A 21,251-nucleotide genomic window follows, 5' to 3' on the forward strand; every position below is an offset into this window, starting at 1 on the left:
TCCAGATTACAATTAATCTGTTTTATAATTTAGCACCAAATGTAGCTCCCTCCCCTTTAATTTCCCCGATCCACAAATTTGAGTCAGTTTGATTAAGAGAAACCAAAATTTCCCAAGCGTAGCCCTGGACTCTTAGAAAATCTACGAAGACCCTCACTCTATAACTCCAGGTTAAAAATGTTATTTATATTTTGTGGTTTTTTTTCTAACAGAAATTACAAGAAATCTGTTTCACTACAGATTCACTACAGAAAATACAAATAAGTGGTGTGTTGCTGTATATTTAATTTCATTAAAAAACAATTTTATGAATATTTATAGATTTAAGCAAGCACAGACACACACAAAGTATGCTGCAATGTCACTTATCTGCCAAGCTATATTGCAATGAGTGGGTCACTTGCCAGAGAGAAGTTCTGGAAGGAATGAGCAGATGGTACAGTAGACAAAGCAGAAAGAAAGCTTTTATCATGACTATTCAATGTGTTACCCAGCGGAGCTGCAATTATGTTTCCTTTATAGCAAAGGAAGCCATTAAACAATTTACTTAACTCTTACATTATTGAAGCTGTTCCAGAGCCTAACAGCACATTGATGCCTTTGGACTCTTGACTATTTTGAGTGCTTTGTTCACGAAAATTGGAGAAGGGCTTTCATTCTTTGTGTGTATTGTGCACCAAACCTGTTCTGCGTAGCTTTGTAGGCTTTCCTGTGTAGAAACAGGTATTCTCGGCTTTAGGGTTTTCAGTGCTTAAAGCCAGTTGGAAAAAATCCGTACCATCACTCATGTTAAATGATCAGATTTCCAGAATGATGTGTATGGATAAAGTTCTTAAGGTACCTAGGAACCTTCCTTCTGAATGATGCCAGTGAAAGGAAACATCTTTCATTGGATGGCAATGGATTGATGAAAGTTTTGCAGCCCCCTAAGAAAGTCAGTAAAAGAAAAGAGTCTGATAATAATAGAGGATAACTTTAATTATTTAGCTATTGTGAAACAGAGAAGACCCTGGAATATATTGGGTGCCCTTGAAATAGATGAAGACAGTTTTTCTGTTCTGAAGCTTGTAAAACTTATTAGAACGGGTTAGTTTTGATTTGGATTCTAACTGATGAGGAAGAATTGGTTAAATTCATATTGTGGGGTGTAGGACTTTCAGTCCTCATTGAAATTTTTTTTATGTAAAAGTGGTCAACTATATCTTCATTTTTTAATATTATTTTAATTAATATTTAATTTTAAACAATTACATAATTTTTTGCCTTGCTATCTTTGTGAAATTAAAATACTGTGTTCTTATAGTGCTTATACTTTTCTTTCACTCCCTCAAGCTTTAACAATAGGCATATTTGAATCACTTGCCTTGTATAGAAATACCCATGAAAATACTTTTTTTCCCTAACACAGCAAGAAGTCAAGAGCTCAAGAAAGATTTTGTTTAAGGATGGGTTATTTATTATTATATCCTTATTATAATATATTATATTATATTATAATATATATTATATCTCAACATAGCCTCCAAAACCTTACATATCAGGTACCTCTAGAGCCAGAGGTGATAGCATCTATTTATCACACCTTGATGTATTTCTTCCCTGTGAATTGTTTCTCTTTGGTTTCCCTAACTTTTAGCATCCACAATGTACTGCAGCAAGGAGCTCTGCAGCTCAAACATGAGATGTAGGAAAAGCTGCTTTTCTGTTGTTTTTTAATCTGTTCACAGCTAATTGCATTTGATGTCTCCTAGTTCTTGTACTGGAAGAGACGCTGGATAATCAATCTCTTTTTTCCTTTGCCAAGCATGATTTTCCATTCTTCTGTCAAATCCTCCTTCAGATGTCTTTTCTCCACAAGGACAAGTCCTTGTCTACTCAGTCAAAGTAGGAACAGTAGTCAATATTCCTTTTCATCTTTGTTGCCCTTCTTTAAACCTTTTTGTAGAGGAGCATGAGAACTGAGTGGCTTGGATTTATGCAGAAACATAAATGTTTTCTATCTTTTCTCTATTCTTTCTCTAATAACTTTCATGATGTTATTTTCTTTTTTCACTGTTTCTGAACTATTATAAGCACCTAAACTACACATCATACTCTCGAGATCTCAGACACCAGCTACATTGCTCAATGAAGATCCCCTCCCTTTACATGCAAAATAACCATTTTTTTCACCCATTTACATTACATAATATTTACCTATTTTGGATTATATTTATCCATTTTGTTGCCCAGATCGAGTTTTGCAGTACCATAAGATCAACCTTTGCAGCCACGGTCTTTTACTCTTACAACCTTAGAGCTGTATTTTCAGCAAAGTTTGTCATATATATTAAGGAATTTCTTTCAAAAAAAATGGATACAATCCTGATTTGATGGTTTTATTTTACTTTTGGATAATTCATAGTATATTTCTTGAAACTTTGTCATCTTATTTGTATTTTCTACTTTCTTGTTCTCAGATATGAAGGTGGGTTTAAGGGACACTTTATATGCCACTAAGAGCTGTTCAGTTTCTGGTCCTTGAACTCCTTTTGAATTCTTAGGTAAGTGCTTATTGATGCAATTTGTCCCTGTCCAATTTTGTTGTTTGCTCTGTAAAATTTATTGACACTTCAATTTGATTCAGATCTTCGGTGAATGCCAGTAATGAAGGGTACCAGTGTAGGAACCTCCTCAAGCTCTTCCACAATGAATATAAAGGCAGAAAATTAATTTCGTTTTCTGGTTCACCCTTTTTTTCTCCAAGTGCTCCTTTTGTACCTTTATTATCAATTGACTCTAGAGACCCTCTGCAAGGTTTTTTACTCCTAATGTGTTTGAGGAACAAGGTATGAAGTGTATAAAAACTGCTTTTCAATTACAAGCCTCTATTGGTCTATCATACTATGTCTCTTACATTGATTGCAAACACCTGTATTCAGTTTTCCTCATCTGAAGAGAACCTTAGATTTTCTGAAAGCCACTATTCAACTTGAATGACCTACCTTTCCCAGGATTTTAGTTGGACCTTCTTTTTTCCCTTTCTCATATCTTTTCTGAAAAGTGATGTGCATTTGCTTCACACCTTAAAATGTCATTATGGTGCCTACCTGAAGGCTGCAAAGATTTAATTCCAGCTCCTTCCTCCAAAAAGAACTTTAAGGCTAAGATTATGAAAATACTTAAAATGTCATTATGGTGCCTACCTGAAGGCTGCAAAGATTTAATTCCAGCTCCTTCCTCCAAAAAGAACTTTAAGGCTAAGATTATGAAAATACTTAAAATTTTAAGTGCTTGTGACTATCCATACCCATTTATGGAATACGAATTCAACATGTGCCTTTGTGTCAACCTTGATTTTAATAATCAGCAGTAGTTTAGTTTGATGGGTCAGTTTAGAACAACTATATACTTGAAATTGTGCTTACATTGGTGGTACCTCAATATTCACACATTATAAAGGAATTTTTTTCCTCCTCAGTTGAATTTTGCCTTCATCATTGCTCAATTATTTCAAAAAGTGAGGATTACAGCGGCACATAATGTAGCAAGCTATTAATTTAAAACTTCTTCCTCCTCATCTTATTTCTTGATAGTGCTGTGTCAGTTATGTTAATTCAGGAATGGGCAACAGTCATATTTTCAGAGTCTAGACAACTTTGCACCAGATGAAAATCTGATTTATAATATTGCCTTTAAAAAATTAAAATGGTTAAAAATAACTAGGGTTGGGTTTTTTTGTTTGGCAGGTTGGTTGTTTTATTCCCCTTTTTCTGAAATCTTCCTTCCAGGTGAAGCCATCTGGTTGTTGTAGTGCTGTGCAGAAAATACCGTGCTTAAAGTTTTGGTAAACTGAGGAGTTAATATGAGAGGAGGAAAAACAAGAGATATGAAGTTAAGTAACCTGGGAGCTCCCATGTTATATAGCTAAAGCCTGATGTAAATTAACTTTGAATTACTTTCAAAAATTAGAGTATTGAAAAATTAGAGGCATTTAAGATTTGGGAAATCGCTGGTCATTGTATCTCACATTGGGCTGAAGAGACTGACATTCAAGGTCCTGGTTCAAAGCAGTCAGAGAAAGGATTCTGGTAAATCACTAAGCAGGGATCTCAGGATATTGGTTACTCAATAGGGCTTGACTGGCTAAGCAGAGATCAATGTCTGCACACACACAAAGAAAATTACCTTTCAACTCTATGCAGCACAGAGGGCAGTAATACATGAAAAATGTAGAGTGAGAAAAGAAAAAAATCTCCAAGTTTATATAAAGCTCATGTTGTAATTATATTGTAGAATAAATGTCAATTCCCACAAAAACAGGAAAAGAAAGTGGTATCATATCTCTAAACCTGGATCATAATATATCAGAACTGAAATACATAAATAAAATTACATTAAATAAAATAATAATAATTATAATAAAAATAATAATAGAAATTAAACTCTCTAGAGAACAAATTTGTCTATGTCCTCACAGATTTTATTTTCTCATTTTCTTTATTATTTTCTCTTTTCCTTCTTTTTGTCTTATCTGATTTTATATGTACTCCCTCAGCTAGTGTTTGCTTTTGAAATCATTGACTCACCGTAGATCTTAGCAGTTTGATGAGTTGGATTAGTTGAGCTGGAAAGTTATGTTAGTTTACAACGTTTTTTGTTCAGCTGCTTCATTTCAACTTTGTTCAAAAAGTTGTGCATTTTTTCGTTGTTGCTTTTCCCCCTTAACCTTGATGCATTTCACATATGATAGTTTAGACAAGGAAGATGGAGAACTTGGTTTCAAAAAAGCCTATTCCTAAGACTTCTGTTTATATTTTACATAAGTGCATGATTAAACAGATCTTAAAAAGCTATAACATTGTTAAGATTGAAAACAATGTAGATCTCCACAATCATACCTCTTGTGATGGAAGTTTTAAGTCTACAAACAAGAGTGCCAAAATCAGCCTCAGAGCTCCCTCAATCAAATGGAAAGAGTGCAAATATATTTCTGCCAGTGGAGAAAATGTGTTTCTAAGAAGACAAGGAGACCATTTGAAACCTTCAGAGAGTTTTGTGGCTAAATCCCAACATTTTTCTTGGAAAATACATTCCGTAGCAGAACAGCCATTTGTCTTAACACCCCATGGCTGCCTACAAACAAAGCGTTCTGCCAATGACTGGCACAAACAGCAAGCTGCAGCCAGAAATCAAGCTGGTCCTTTTTATTCTTTCCTGGTTTGTTTTTTGTTTTTTTTTTTCAATCTCTCAAGGGCACATCCCGTAGCCTGGATGAGAACACAGAGAAAAGCAGATGGCAACACCATTTGCAGCCTGAGTGACAGCAGAGGAAGCCAAAATGCTGATTAACGGCCTCGTCCCCTCACAAATCTTTGTTAACTCAACTCTACTCAATTGCACAGAGTTATTTGAGGACCCAGAATGGGGTAGGCACCTCTCTAGAGATGAAAGGCATGATCCCAAAAGGATCTGCAGGCTATCTTCAACATTGTGAATCCAAAAACATCACTGCAATTTGAAAATGCTCGTGAAGGTCACTGGCTACTGTGCACCTTGGGAATTTAGGAAGGGGACTGTAACCCCTTCACACCCCCCTGCTGTAGAATATAGCTTGTAAGGACAGGATTTAAAGAGGTCATTTATCTGTTTTGCTGTTCTAGGGTTTCCTTTTTCCCCCTAGAATGTGCCAAACCTCCAGACCAGGACTATCTGAGCAAGTTTCTAACTACTCCAGAGCAGCCTAGGTGTGATTGGTTGCACTCCGTTGCATAGATAGAGGAAGAGCTGGTATCACAGGGGTCTGAATAGGAAGAAATGCAACCCAGTGAGCAGTGATCTCAAAGGAAAGCTGACATCAACAAAATATTGGATGAGATGTTGGAAACCAAATGGTTGCCATGGAGTTTGGCATACAGAGGAAGGGTTTTTCCTGGTTTATAGGACAGAGATTCTATTGCAAGATGTACCTTTCTGGTTTAGTTAATAATATAGATCCTCTCAATAAATATAGATCTCTTCAGTGGATGTCCTCTTTATCTAGTGCCTATTTTTACATATTATCCAGAAGAGATGAAAATAATTAATATCCTCTGAGCCCCAGTGCAGCGGGACAACCAAAGGGTATGAGGTAATGACACCTGTTTAGCTAAACTTTTCACACAATGCATGATCCCAGAGCAAGATCAGATCTCTCATGAGATAAAGGTCATGGGATTTGCCAAGGTAAATTGGCCAATAACAGCTGCTTCAGAGGGAGGGAAGAAATATAAAAGAGATTGAGTAAGGAAACTTTTTCACTTTTCAGACAGTGAATCTCACAGTGCTGCACATTAGGAAAGATAGTTATATCACTAATTGTTTTTTGACTAGCATTTGGATCTCATTTTCTTATGCATCAATAGGGTAGTGTTTCCAGAAGCACCACACTATACCCCGTGGTGAAGGGCAATACAGGAATGTCTGCTCTTGTACACAGCTGGTAAAATCTTCCTGTCCAGGAGGTTCTGCATTGCTATAATCCAAGAGTAGTCCTCTGCCATAGAAGAGCACTGGCAGCACGTTGGAGTGTCTGTTGGGAGATGGTGGTCCCCATCTTTCAAAGCAATATTGTCCTTCTTCCAGGGAAAACCATGTAGAGTCAATGTTATATTCAAAAGACTTCCACTGACTGGTTCTGTAATATAATTCTCCCTGAAGGAGATGGTCCAAGCTGTGGAACCAAATCAAAACCAAATATTCTGCAATTTTTTTGTTGTGTGTAGCTGTACATTTAATGCTTTTACTTTTGCTTATCACAAATATACATGCAGTGATTTTAATGTTAATTTCCTTGAATAGTTAGTATGAATTGCATAGTTGGAAAATTAGAACAAGTAGCCATTTAAAGTAGTCCTTCTTAATTGAGAGAAACTGCACTTTTGTGCAGAGAACAAGTGAAGTTCTAGTCATAAGATAACCCAGATGTTTTGAGGCTGTTTACATTTGTTCCGACCTTTTCTCAGTGCTGTACAAACGACAGATGATGATTTCTCCCATTAGAAAGAGGAAAAAGATCAGAATACCCAGAGTAGCTGCAGCATTTCTATCTGGGTAAAATTCACATGTGAGGAGATGATCAACACAAAAAAGGGCATTCAGACATCTGAACATGATCACTGGGGACCTACCGTGATCTTTGAGCTTGTCTAAACCACTGAACCCAAAACTCTCTGGTTTTTACAGGCATTATGGTCATGTGCATTCTGGAAGCAACTGGAGGAAAATCCAGCCCTTCTAGTTGATGGTGTGTCCACTGACTCTACATTTTCATGCTGTTTTTCTCTTCTTGCAGAGAGAATATAATAATTGTTCTCTACCATGTCCTACTGTCCCATTTTTCTGAATTTCCACTCTACAAGCCCAATGCACTTTATGTAGTCAATCAGACCCTCTCACTTGGGCTTTCTGCTATCTATAGTCTACTAACATCATAAATCCTTGATAGTTCCCATCCCCCTCATAGCTGATTTTTCTGTTTTCACCTCTCATACATGATTTTTTACATGTTTTCATCACAAGACACACTTAAATCTCTGTCATTCTTCTGCATCCTCCCTGCTGTTTCCACACATTTTTAACTGGAAGTTAAAATTATCAAACATAATGTGACCTTATTCCTCTCTTTTGCTTATTTTTCATTTCTGTTTTCTTCTCTCTTGACTCTGATTGAAAAGTACCATCCAACCTCTGCACTTTATCACATCTCATCACATCTGCTGACTGTTCTTTTATTCACTGTCATGTTACTGCTGCCTTAAGTTTCTCATATGCTACAGTTTTTATTTTTCCTATCTTCATTATACAATCCTGCTCTGGTATTTTCTACTAAAAACAAAAGATCTCACACTTCAACCCATTTGCTTCTCTAGAGACCAGTTTACCTTCCCGTTCTCATTTATCTTTATCCTTATTTACCATGCTGTTTTCAATTCCCTCAATTCCATGCTCAGACCTGTTAGTTCTGCCTTGCATCCTTTGCACTCGATCAATTCAAGGCACTCATGCCAAAATTTTTAATGGCCCATTCTTAGCCAAGTCCCAGAACCTGTACTCTATCTTCATCTCTGTGACCTGACAGCTGCCTTCAATACTGCCACCATTCTCTTTTTCTTGAAATATTGCCTTTTCCTGATGATTCAATTTTCTCCTAGTTCTCCTCCAAACTATTTATTCCCTCATTCTTTCTCCACAGGATTCTCTTTTTAATTCCACAAGCAGAACCATCTTTTTACTATATGATTACATGATCTACATCTCAATTCGATCTGTTTCTCTCCTGTTAAAAAATAAAATTTCTACCAGTTTGTCTTGTGGCTTAAGGATGTGTAGTCACCTGAGGTTAACCTAAACTTGATGAAGCATAGTTCTTCAATTCCAATCCCTTCCTCTTGCAAGGAACAATGTTATGTCCAGTGCTGACTAAGACCCAACAGACAACTGCAAAGCCATCTCACACCATAACCCTTTCATGGCACTTTTCAAATTTCTTTGAAAATAAGCCTTTAATAAAATTTCAGTAGTACCTAGGTCATTAATTTCTTCTTTTTTCTTTTTTTTTTCTTTTTTTTTTTTTTTTTATGAGTAACATCCTTCTACACCCTTCCAGTACATCCCTATCACTTTTTGTTTCAAACACAGGTTATAGAGGGTTTTGTGTGTGGACCTCCCATTTGCTCTTTCTACAGTGCCTTGCAGTAATGGATCCTCATCCCTGAGGAGGTTCTTATTACAGCAGCTGGGACAATAGTAAGGTGGTGTTAACCACAAAATGCAACCAGACCCTTTGGAGAGGTATTTTCAGTTAAGCCTCTTTTGGGGAACAAAACTTGCAAAAATTTTGCCATAAGGTGCTGTTCTACAATAATCATTGCAGCTTACACAACAGTTTTACAAAGGATGGTGCACCTTTGGCATCTCTGTATGACTGTGTATATATAGCTCTTCTGAGAGGTGTTTCTATTATGGGCTTCCTTGTATTAGACTGTAGCTGTCATGTTTGAGAGGTAGGGTCAGTTGAGGTTCTTTAATGTGCACAATGAAATAATGCACCTGTTTGTATTTTTTTCCACTTTCTTCTACTTTCTGTTTTCATCAGAAAAAACTGTACCTACATCATAGCAGAAATACTAACTAAGATTTAAAATTATACTAAGAGAAGAAATGACAGACTGAACCCATGAGAGGCATGTGATTTTATTGTGTTCCTTTGTTTGAACGACCTCTTGCAGGCAAACTTAAGGGTCATTATTGTGGAAACTTTCAGGCAAAAATGATGTCACCAGAAATCATTTTAATGGAGCCTCATCTTCACATCCTATTGATTTATCTGCTAAGTATGAAGGGAAATCAATAAGCAGAATAATATTCACATCTTTTAAACATCTACAGTAGTCAAAAAATATTGTCCAGTGCAGGCATGAATCACTGGAAAGAAAAATCATAGCTGTTGATAGACATGAAAATATTTATTTATTTATATTAAGAAGATGATTTTCATGGGGGTTTTTTTTGATGTATTTGTACTAAAGGTGAATTTCACATAGTGAAAGTAGAGAGAAAAATACTGAGATTTTCCAAATTATAAAGTGAGATCTACAGAGGATGGAAGCAAGGGCAGGTAGCCTGGGAGGAATACAGAGAATTTTTCCATGTAGCCAGGGATTAGGTAAGGAAAGTTAAAGCTGTCATAGAATTAAATATGATCAGGGACATCAAGGGAAAAAGAAGAACTTCTATAGGTACGTCAGTGACTAAAGGAAGAATAGGGAAAATATAGGCCCTGCTTAGAAGCAAACCAGAGAACTTAAAGATGATCTTTAAGGTCCCTTTCAATGCAAACTTTTCTGTGATTCTATAATCTCAGCTAAACCAACATAGATTAATTGATCATAGAATCATAGAATAATTTAGGAAAAGACCATTAAGATCATTGAATTCAACTATGTTTTTTTACTGAAACAAAAGACCCCAACTGGCTTATTTGCTGCTTTTGAATTAAGAACCTCATTCCATAAACTGCTAATGAAGACAAGATAGCTCTAGAATATTAATTCAGAGAACCCAATTCAGGAGCACACTTCTGACCATGGGTTATTTAGGGAGAGTAATATGAAGTGTTCCTAATATCAGATGTATTTCTCATTCACTTCCACCAAGCCACCTTAGTGGCATTGCATTCATATCACAACAGAGAACTGCAAAATAAAATAGATCATTAGTTATCCTATAAACTCATTTAACTCTTAGACAAAGGTGTAAATTAAAATTTTGACTTTTTTATTTGTATGGAAAGTGCATCATATCTGCTGATATTTCTTCTCTCCAAGGCTAATTTCATTGTGGTAACCAGTGGGAATAATGCTCCTGAGAAACAACAGAGTCACCGGTTTTCAAGGTAAATTAAAACACACTGAAAGATGAAATAAGGTATTTTGTGTTTTATGGAAAATACAAGGTCAATGCTTACTTTCTGTGTGGTGCTTTGTCTCATTATCTGTGAAGATTAAATTATTTTAGTTTGATTATTTAGTGATCAATATCACTAAATAATAGCCAAATTACAATAAATTAAATGGGTTTTTTTGTTTTCTCTTATTATCAAAGGGTTCTTTATTAATAATCCTAAATATGGTTCTAAAGAAAGTAATTCTTTCACCAAATAAGAGACAAATTTTTCAATGTTTTCAGATGATTCAATTGTTGGGTCTCTACCTTATGACACATCACAGAAGCTGAGCTTAGTTGCTTGTTCCTTGACAAAGGTCAGAGCTGCCTAAAGTTCCTAAAGTTATTTTGTTGTTATCAGTATTGTTATTGAAAACTATGCAAAAAACTTTGGAAAGTGTGGCTTATACGCAGTGTTCGAACCCAGTCACTGAAAAATTAATCCAGTTCTGCCAGATAGTGAGAAAAAGTAATTTCTGCCCAGTGGTTCCCTTGGGTGCCCATTTCTCTTTCTCAGCCAGTTCACAGAAAGTGGTCTACACCTCACTAATCACAGTTTAAATGAAAAGGAATAAAACCAAGTAAGTTTGATTTGCAAGTAATCATGGATTGAAAATTTAGAAGTGATACTTTTAAGTATTACTATTTTGTGTGGTCTTAAAGCCACAGATGCATGAATAAGCACTGAAAGAGTTTCTAATATTGGAAGAGAAACATGATGGTTTCAATAAATTTGAGAGAGAAGTCTTTTCTGAGAGTGTATTTGCCGATAAAATGGTGGATTTGAGTGTCAGGTCTGCATGAGTCTCTAACCAAACTCTTCCATTTCTGCAGCTTTTTCCATTCTCTGAGCTCAGAGGATACAGGCTCTGAATTTTACCACCACCTTTTACAAGCAGGCTCAGTTCCAAGTAGTTTCTTTCCCCTTAGCCACTTGCCAGATTAAAAGCATTCCATGTTTCCTCACAAACACTGACCTCCTCACCAGCCTCCAGCTGTGACTGCTTATGCTGTGCAGAGGATAAAAACAAGGCTTGTTCGTTCTCTGTCTGCAGAAACTCTTTACTTCAATTATGCTCATCTGGCAGATAAAACACCTTGCTAATTCAAAAAAAGAATTTTTACATGAAGGGCAAACCTTCCTCAAGGCTTTCCAAACTAAATTAGTATTCAATTTAAATCTTTCTTCACCCTCTAATCTTTGAAAATCTAATCATGCATTTTTCCTTTCATTGCCTTACTACATCAAAGCAAAACTTGTTGTTGATACTTATTATTCTAAGTTCACTATCTTTGCTTACAACAACATTTTGTTGAACAGTCTGAACAGTTTTCTAGAAATCTCATCTGCACAGTCAATTTTTTAACTTTTATTTAAATATCTAAATTTTTTTAAATAATTTTTTTTTGTAGAATAATAATGAAACCTTTTTTAAAGAAACTACCGACCAAGGACAATGTAAATTGGCCTAAGCAGATTGATTTTCATCATAAAATGCTCTCTGGGTATATTCACAACTGTTACCTCTATCAACCTCATACAATCTTAATTGTATATTGACTTCTGAAGAAAATTCAGCAAGGTCAAACTCCAGTCAAAACTTTGAAGAGTATTTGAGGATATTAATTATATTTATTGATTTTATAACGATTTGGTAATACTGTTTAATATATGGACTCAAAGGGTTCAGAGGCTTTCAGCAGATATGCAGCAAGTCAACAACGTTATAAAATGGCTGTTCTTATTTAGTAGAAAAACTGCCGTAACTGAACTGGCCTCCAAATACTTTGCCTGGAACTGTGGAGTAGCCCTTGAACTGAGCAATCTGGAACAGAGAAGATATTTAGCCTTAAACTGAGTGAGGATCACCAGGGGCAGGTGGCTGAGGATAACCCAGCTCCAAAAGCTGCCTCAGGTCATCTGGTCTGGGCAAAATGAGAGACCTCAGCACACATCCATTTCTTTCCTTGTTGTTTCAGCTAACTATATTACTGTTGACATGTAATTAACAACCTGGTTTGAGAGAATGTGTTATTAATCACTGCGTTTCCCATAACCATCAGCACTCCTCACAAAGCTACCTGTAGCAAAAGAAAAGTTCTAGGCAAAAAAATGTCCTGTAGCTAATCATTTGCCATTTAGAGAAGAATTTCAGTTCTGACCTAAGTGCTTTTACAGATGTTAAAGGTGCTGCTAATTTGGTAGAGAGAAATAGATGTTTGCTAAAACCTGTATCATGTCCATTCTATTCCTTGCTGACCATTAACATTCTTGACAAATTACAGGTTTTATACGTTCTAGATAAAACTCCTTTCAGCCCTATCTTAGTTGATTTTAAATGTGCTCAGCCTCAGAGATGGTCCTTTCTAAGTTAGGGTCAGGGAAAGCAGAACTGCTATGATCACTTGACATCTCCTCAGATGGAACCCAAAAACTTACAGAGGTGACTTTTTTCCCATCACTACTGCAACAGTTTCTCCTTTCACATACAACAGTGTGTTTTTGGCAGTGGAGTAAAGGCTTTTGCTTCCAGCAGCTTCCTTTTGCTGGGCTGATGGGAAGGCAGGCCAGGGAGGTTGGACATGGCTGGAAAAGTCAGTCCATAATTTTTTAGTCTGTAAGACCTTGTAGGATGTTAGCAGTGAAGACATTGTGAAGTCTTTCACAAAGCAATAATTTTTAGGCTGTAGGACAGCCTAAAATAAGAAAAATCACATGATAAGAAAAATCACGATCATAAAGCAAGGAAAAAAGAGATTTGCAACTTGGATCTTTGTTTGAAAGTGAGTGAAGAAATAAACATATTTTCCCCAGACAGCTGTTTAAAATGTATTAGAGTACCTGCTTGCATTATTTATCTTAGTCTGTGTGTCTGAGGTGATTGTGCTGTGTAACTCCTCGAAGCAGGAAAGGAAGGTTTGATTAAATGATGTGTGCTTAATTGCCTTTTCTTGAACTCAATACCAACTGTGCAAAAAAGGTCGACATGTGCAATCATGTCTGCCTCTTTTAACCTCATCATTTATGAGTCATGATTTACTTCAATTTCCATTTCTATTTCTGTCAATCTTAAAAAACACAGCTGAATTTTCACTTTATACTTGGACACATGAACAATTTTATGATATTTCAGTCTAGGGTTATGCCCTGAAAAACCTTGGAAAATGCTACAAAGAAATTTCAGATCTTATATTTAGTTAGAACTGACAAATTTTAAGGTAGATTACCATTTATTCCTATGTGACAGAGATCAATTATGTCTAATTCTGTCTTTTCTTGGACTGTTTTTTTTAACTAAAAAAAAAAATCTAGTGAATTAATTAAAGTAGTTCCTCCATCCATCCACTAAATAATACCTCTCAACAAAATGGTCTTGTACCATCACTGACTGAAAAGAAGGAGCTTCATGAGGTTCCCCAGGAATTTCTCAGTGGTCTCTTGCTTTTACATACTTATTTTTCCAAATAGCTGTGAACAGTGTTATATCCCTGCCCAGTGTCTGTGACATTGTATCTTCAGTACTTCTTGCATCCTTCCTTTTATCCAGCTTTTTATCTCTTCAAGTGCGTTGCCTCCCCCCAAAAAGCAGCTGCTTAGTTTTCATAATTCATAATTGCCTCTTGAAGCCACCAGTATAACCACAGAAACAGAAGAGTCCATGAAAAATTTGTGAATGAGAAGGAAAGAATGAAAAGGGAAGAATAAGAGATGAAGAAGAAGGGAAAACAAATGGCAACTTTTGAACTTCAAGGCCTTCCATACTGCATCTACCTCCACTGCCAAGAAGCCACTGATGTGCATCATATAAACACATGAAAGTGTTATTGTGAGGTAACTGGTTTTTGCTAGTTCAGAATCTTAATAATACATATTCTCTCCAGATTTTTTTCTAATTTTTCATACTGAAAACTTTAATAATACTGAGGTAGGAATGAGGAACCAAAAGAGACGGTAAACCTTATAGAAACCACTCTTTATATACATATATATATAAATCCCTTGTTTCTGCACTTTCTTTGCTTCTCTTTTTCTTTTTCTCATTCATGTTCTCTTAATAAGATAAAAGAAAATTAAGCACTCTAACAGGTCTTTGGGTCATCAAAGCTCCTATTCAGAAGGTGTAGGGTAAGACTGAAAAATGATTTCTCCTAGTACTTCAGCTAAGCCATTTCAAACAGTAGAATAAAAATTTACTGCTTGGTAATACTAATATGGTTTGTTCAGAGGTAATATTGAACAATAATTGATTACAGTATCATTGTTTTAATCTCCATTGTATATCTTTCCATATGATTTAGAAGACAATATTATTTTAAAAACTCTCTCTTACTATTTAATTAAGGAAGACTCCTACTCACTATATCATTTAATATCATCAGGAAAACTAATCTTTTCAAAGACCATACCAGTTTGGGCTAGCCAAGTACCAACAGATTTCATTAAAAATATCTTTAAGATCCTAGCAAATTTATGCAGCCTGTAGTTAATGACAAAGGCAAATTTAAACCTGAATAAATTTCAAAATGTTTGGAGATCTCCAAGTGACATCCTTGATAAAAGATATGTCATGAAAATCAGTATTTTGAATATGAAATTGCTATTATGTTGTAGCTCAGAATCGTTTAGGGACACATCAAATGGTTTCTAATCAATCTGAGCACCGGAATTTAGAGAATAAGATTCCAAATCCAGATTTGTGGGAGGGCCTCCTCGAAGGTAAACCTTGCTGTATTCCATTAGCAATGAAAATGAAGTTGGAAAAATCTTGTGTAAGGTAATAGCTAAGGTTTTGTGTGGTGGACCACCACCAAGATAATCAGCCTTCGGATGCCAGATGTGATCAAACCTCTATTTAAATCAGTGGAACCCTGTTGATTTACTGTGCTTAAGCATTTGGAGGCAGATTTTTTTCTTAGATTAACAGATGTGGGGAAAAATAATTGTGTAGTCTGCTGCTACAGGAAGGTTTAAAAGAGCAAGTGACTGAAAGAGAGTACGTTATTCCCTTATGTGTGTGTCAATGAGCTCTGAAGAAATGAATGTTCATGGCCAGGAATTTGCTTTGGTACTAAGGGACACAATAAATATAAGAAAACATAGAGACCAAAGAACAAAACAAAGCTGGGCAGTCTGCTTCCTTTCTCTCCTGCCCTCGGTTCCCTGGCTACTAACACAGGTGTCTAGGAAGAAAGTCTGACAAATGTTTTAAATGGCACATAGTTCTAGATAAGAAAACATGACAAAGTATAAATAGGGTCACAGGAGAGATGGAATACTGTAGAGCATTGTTGTTTGATTCAGCTGGAATGGAAAGTAAGGCCTCTACATGCTTGTCTGAGCAAATATTACAGAAGCAAGAGGAGAGCCAAAATGCTCTTGACATGTTTTCCGCTGCTGAGGCTCAAAGACCTGGCAGTTCACTCCAAAGGGGCAGGACCTATGAAACTGTGGACCTTTAGTACTCCATGGGGCAAAGGAAGAATGAATATGTGTCTCAGGGTAACTTTTCAGTAGTTATGTGAGGGGCAAGTGATGATTCTGAGATACTTAGGAAGAAAAAAATTGCTTGTATATGCTGCAATGGTTTTAGACAACAGGATATTTAGAATAATATATTATGAATATATATTGAGATAAAGAGAGCGACATCATCATTTTTGCTTATCAGCTGGGGTTCTGCCCAATATACTCATGCTAGCCATAAAAATGATGAGGCTGTGCTTCTTCCCTAGCTGGAGCAGATGTGGGGAGTATGATTGACACTCCTTCCATGTTATTATCACAGATAGCTATCAGAAAGTCAATCTCTTCCTGGCCTTGCAATGTGTCTCCAGGCTGTGATGGCACAGACATGAGGCATATTTTAAGTTGCCTGTAGATTCCAGAATGAGTGAGAGGTATAATATGGAGGAATGTTCACTGATAAAAGAGACTTATTTACCATGCCCAGTCTGTGCATTGCATTCCAAGAGGAGCAGATAAAAAGCAAGAAATAATAATAAATACCATATAAGTGGTTTTATTGATATATGATGTTGTCCATCACCAGGAAAACATTTGCCTCACTGCACGACAGAAAACTAAGAGAAATGGATAAAAATAGTATATGTCCTGTTAAGCAGAAGTTGGAGCAAGAAGAAATGATTTATAGAGAACTAATGTTCATTAAGATGATGAGAAAGCCAGAATGAGTTAGGACACACCTGTCACCCAGTCGGTTTTTTCAGCATTAGCATATTTAACTATAAAAACAATGCATCCTGTATGTCCTATGAAAGACACATACAAGAGAGACTTCTCAAAATTCTTCTTTAAGTTAAATACATACCCCAAGAACCAGCTGTAGTCAGGAACAAAGTAAGGAGCTGTCAAGGGCAAAGGGACATCAGTCCTGCTGCCTTTCCACTACGGCCCTGAAGAGCCAAGCCCTGCACTGATTCCTGCAGGAGGGGCTGCAGGCATTTGCATTAGGGAGATGACTTATTTTGGCAATGGGAAACTCCAATACCACTTTCACCACCCCTCCACCAATAGCAGGAAAAACAACACATATGTCCAGAGATCCGCTATGGACTGTGACTGTGTTCCTGCTCCATTCCTTTCTGTATCAAGGCTTATCAGTGAAAACAGGAGCCCTATTAGATGTGAGATGGGAATAGTTTGATGCCAGGTGGCTATTTTATATCTTGGAATGTGTTACCAACACCTTTGCTGTTATCACAAACAAGCTGAATTTATGACTTAAAGGATGGTACAAAAATGCAACACAGATCACATAATCTTGTTTTCCAGACAGACCACTTAGCAATGCACATAAAAATATCACATAAAAAGGAGTCTAATGCCTCAGATCTTTACAAATATCTAACAAATAACAGTTTGAGAGAGAGAGAAAAAATATTCTGCATAAAACATCATCAGTATATGTTGCCTTATTCAAAAAACATATTTATGTATTTTGGATATTTGCATTTTACAGTTTGCCATGAAATATTCTCTTTCCTCAGTTTCAGAGAAGAGGCAGGCAGCTGGTGGAGCCAGATATAAGAATGTTTTCCCTTTTAAATGATTTAAGCAGTTGTCTTCCACGAGGACAGAGATCAGCTAGGAGAAGGAGTAAAGTTTATCTCTGCTTTGTCAGACTGTAGCAAAAGTGTGGGTATTCGTTGAAGCACTACAGTCTATAGAGGTACAGTATTAGACAGAGGTATGGCAGAGATATGCTGTGGACTAGGCAATATGTTAAAAAACACTCTTCAGCATGATCTCCCCATTGTTTTTTTCTGTGAGATTCAACTGAACCCTTTCATTGTGGGAATGGGAGAAGGGGCAAAAGACTTGCTTATAAACCAGTGCTAAATATTGTTACCACTTTTAAATTCTAATTATGAAATTATATTTTATCATAATAATTAATTTATTGTGTAGCTATGAGGAGGTGGTGGAATCACCATCCCTTGAAATGTTCAAAAATCATGTAGTTGTGATGCTTATGGACATGGTTTAGTGGTGTACCTGACAGTGTTAGGTTAATTGTTGGACTTGATGATCTTGGAGTTCTTTTTCAAACTTAACAATTCTATTATTTGATATATCAAAATAATTTACATAATTATATAATTTTATATATAATATAACATTATATGATTTATTTAAATATTTATATTTTATAAATTTAACAGTGGTCAAAAGAAGGTCACATTACATGCTGCCCTTCATCCTGAATTGAAAAGAAAACCTAGACAAGTTAAAGTAAAATTTTTGAGAAGAGAGGGAAGAACATTATTATGAGGAAAGAGACTATAACTGTCCGCTTTTAGATTAAATCAAAGAACAGGATCATTATTTTTCCCTGTGGCAATTTAATTCACATTTTGCACTGTTCAGGTAGAAGCATATTAATGGCAAATTACAGAAAGCAAGTCATTGTAATGCAGTGAATAGCTAATTCCATTGTTGAAATGTACCGGTGATTCTCAGTCAAGGATAAATGCATAAGGAAAAATCCTCAGTGCAGTGAGGAACCTGATGAAAGTTAGAGATGCTCTATCTTCTTAGAACTCAAATCCTCATCTGAATGGTTCATGGCCACTGCTTCTGCCAACCAAGCCTGTTAAAAAAAATAATAAAAAAAATTCACAAAGGACAAGTGCTTGTTTTCTATGTCATGCTGGTTGTTTAGTTCATTTGTCAGTAGTCTGTGCTTATTGTTTTCACCAATTTCCCTGTACATTTAGCAAAATGGTCCTAACACATTAGTGGTTATGGGATCAACCAAACCACCATCAGTTTCCAGGATCTGCACAGATTCACAGAGTGAGGGGGAGTAGAGCATTCAAAAGGACTAAGATAATTGAACTAAAAAACTTCATGGACACTGTAAAATCAAGGACAAGTCCCAAATTCAGATTTTTTTGATGCAAAGTAGTTTAAGGTTGATGGGTTTTGTTAAACTCACAGTTTCCTGCTCTTTTCCAATACTGGAGATTAGTGTGTTGCAGGGAGTAATGTTCAGGCTCACAAAGACAATGAAAACTAAAAGCTTTCCTCTAGTTCCTCTGCAAGGCAGTGGCATTTGACTCTGAAGAAGGAAGGGAGGACAGTGACAACAGGAAACAAGCAAATTGATTTTACCTCGCCGATGTCATTCAGGTGTTATTTGGCATTAAGCACAGCACAGCCCTTCAGATGGCCAGAGCAGCTGTTCCAGTCACCAAAGATATCTTTCCAAGAAGCTAATAAAAAAGTTTCAGCCCTTGGGACCTATAAATATTTTCTTCTTTCTGCCATACTACTACACTGGCAATTATAAGGAGCTATATGCAAGTATACTTTTAATCCCTATGAGCTAATAAAAGCTCTTACTTTTCTGAATCTCAGTAGCCAGTATGACTCTTTTCCTTCACCTCATTGTCCTCTCGATAGTTTCCCAGAAGTTCTGACTGGACCAAAAATATAGAGAAACTGGACAGTTGTTGAATAAGGTGGGATTTGTTGTACAGAACCACTGTACAACAAATTTTTAGTAAACATGAATTTGTAGTAACTTGACTTCTGGGTTAATTCAATATCTTGAGGTATGTTATTAACAGTGAAGCGAAATCTAAAGCTAATGGCAACTTTTATACTTCTCATCAGTCCACTTTTCCCATATTTATGTTCCTTTGTTTCAATTCTTTCACTTTCTGGAAATGTTTTGAAGCATATTTGTGCTTGGAAAAGCTTCAATATTGCTCTATTGACTTCATGGGTACATACCAAGTGTAGGAACAAAATAGCTTAGGAAAGTCTTCTGTTGTCTTGGCAAATTCAAAAATGTCAATTACTAAAAATGTTTAAATATTTTTCCTTAACAATTAGGCTTTAATACAAAAGATGTTGAAGTATTATCATATTACTGGAAATGGAGACAAAAATGCTCTTTAGATAGCACAACTAGAGCTGATATTTCCATCTGTTCTGCTACAGAAAGAAATTCATTCCAGAGTGGAGGATTAGCTGCTTTTCAGGAAAAGATCAGGTCACAAAAATGCCTCAGAGGCTAATCTCATGGGTTGATTTATTTATTCCTCCCTAGTAGTGGCAGGTCAAACCTGCTTTGTGTAAAACTCAGAAGTATAGGACAACTCTTTGTTTTGACTTCCACCTCCACAAATTAGGCTGGGGTTTGAAAATGAGTTTGTTTTCTTTCTCCATTAAGATTCTTCCACAGGAGTCTGGCTGACTCTCCTGTTCTCAAGGCAAAAATACAAGGAAAATATTACAGATCTAAGATCTAACAGCAATTCCCTCTCTTGCTGAGAGGACTCCCAGGACTCGTCCCTCATACAGGCTCCTTGATATCTGTCAGACTCTCTCACAGCTAAAGCAGACTTCCATTATTTTTGTCTTTATTCACTCACACTGTAAAAACCTCAAAAGGCAGTTTTTCTTACCCTGTTTTGAGTTGTATGTGGTGTAGTTTTTAATTATACCCTCAGTATACCTTTACACACCTTGTGCACCACAGAGAGATGTCCGAGCTTACTGCATTCTGCTTTACTATATAGTAGTCAAAATTCTCAGTTAACTTTCTTGTCAGTTTTCCTGTCATATCATTCTGGAGAAGTTCCTGTGTGAATTCAGTGTGACTCTTCACAGAAAATGGTTCTGCTCAGCCTAAGTAAAGACTAGCAAGCTTTGACAATAGTAATTAGAGTAGTCCATTTACTACTGCAATTTTGAGAAGCCTGTCTGCATTTCATGGGCACTGCTGTGCTGTGCTGTGCCATTTCAGATATCCCACTTTCAGTAGGCTTCAGTAACTCCAAGGCAGTCTTCATTTAGTAGTTTGGCTGTCAAGAAAAAAAGCCCAAACAAACATAACTCATGTGCAGAACAATTTATGCAGAAAAGTTGCTATGCAAATTGGAAACTCTTCAATTACCATGTATTGCATCTGTATATACCATCTACACACACACATATATATACAAAATACTTTGCTCTATATCTGCTGTCCCTGCCTGGCCTTTTGATAAGTAATTTCGAAAACTGGCAAGGAAAATTTAATGCAGTTTCTGTGTGATTCACCCTACACCTCATCCATCACAGATTGCTCCTGCTGGAGGGTCAATCACCAGTGAAAGACTGTGGGATTTGACAGGCTTTTTAAACATATAATTATTTTTTCTTGCTAGTCTTTCATAGCAAAATGTGGAGAACTGGGGTGGAGGGGTGGGGGAAGATTTTTACACCTTTTAAATAACTTGGGTTTCAAGATGAAAATGCCCCTCCCAAGCAAGCC

The 21,251-nt window shown here is 36.3% G+C and overlaps 1 long non-coding RNA gene across 1 annotated transcript in view; it reads left to right on the plus strand.

Moving 5' to 3' along the window:
- LOC120323314 overlaps positions 1-21,251 on the plus strand; it is a 44,775-nt gene that overhangs the window by 16,526 nt on the left and 6,998 nt on the right. Inside the window, exons 2-3 of the long non-coding RNA XR_005563645.1 lie at positions 2,460-2,543; positions 10,347-10,414. This is a non-coding gene — a long non-coding RNA (uncharacterized LOC120323314). The remainder of the gene's footprint in view (positions 1-2,459; positions 2,544-10,346; positions 10,415-21,251) is intronic.

This window comes from Pipra filicauda, unplaced genomic scaffold (genome assembly GCF_003945595.2).
Source record: "Pipra filicauda isolate LSUMZ 115617 unplaced genomic scaffold, ASM394559v2 scaffold10_size6260569_pilon, whole genome shotgun sequence".
Taxonomy (NCBI): domain Eukaryota; kingdom Metazoa; phylum Chordata; class Aves; order Passeriformes; family Pipridae; genus Pipra; species Pipra filicauda.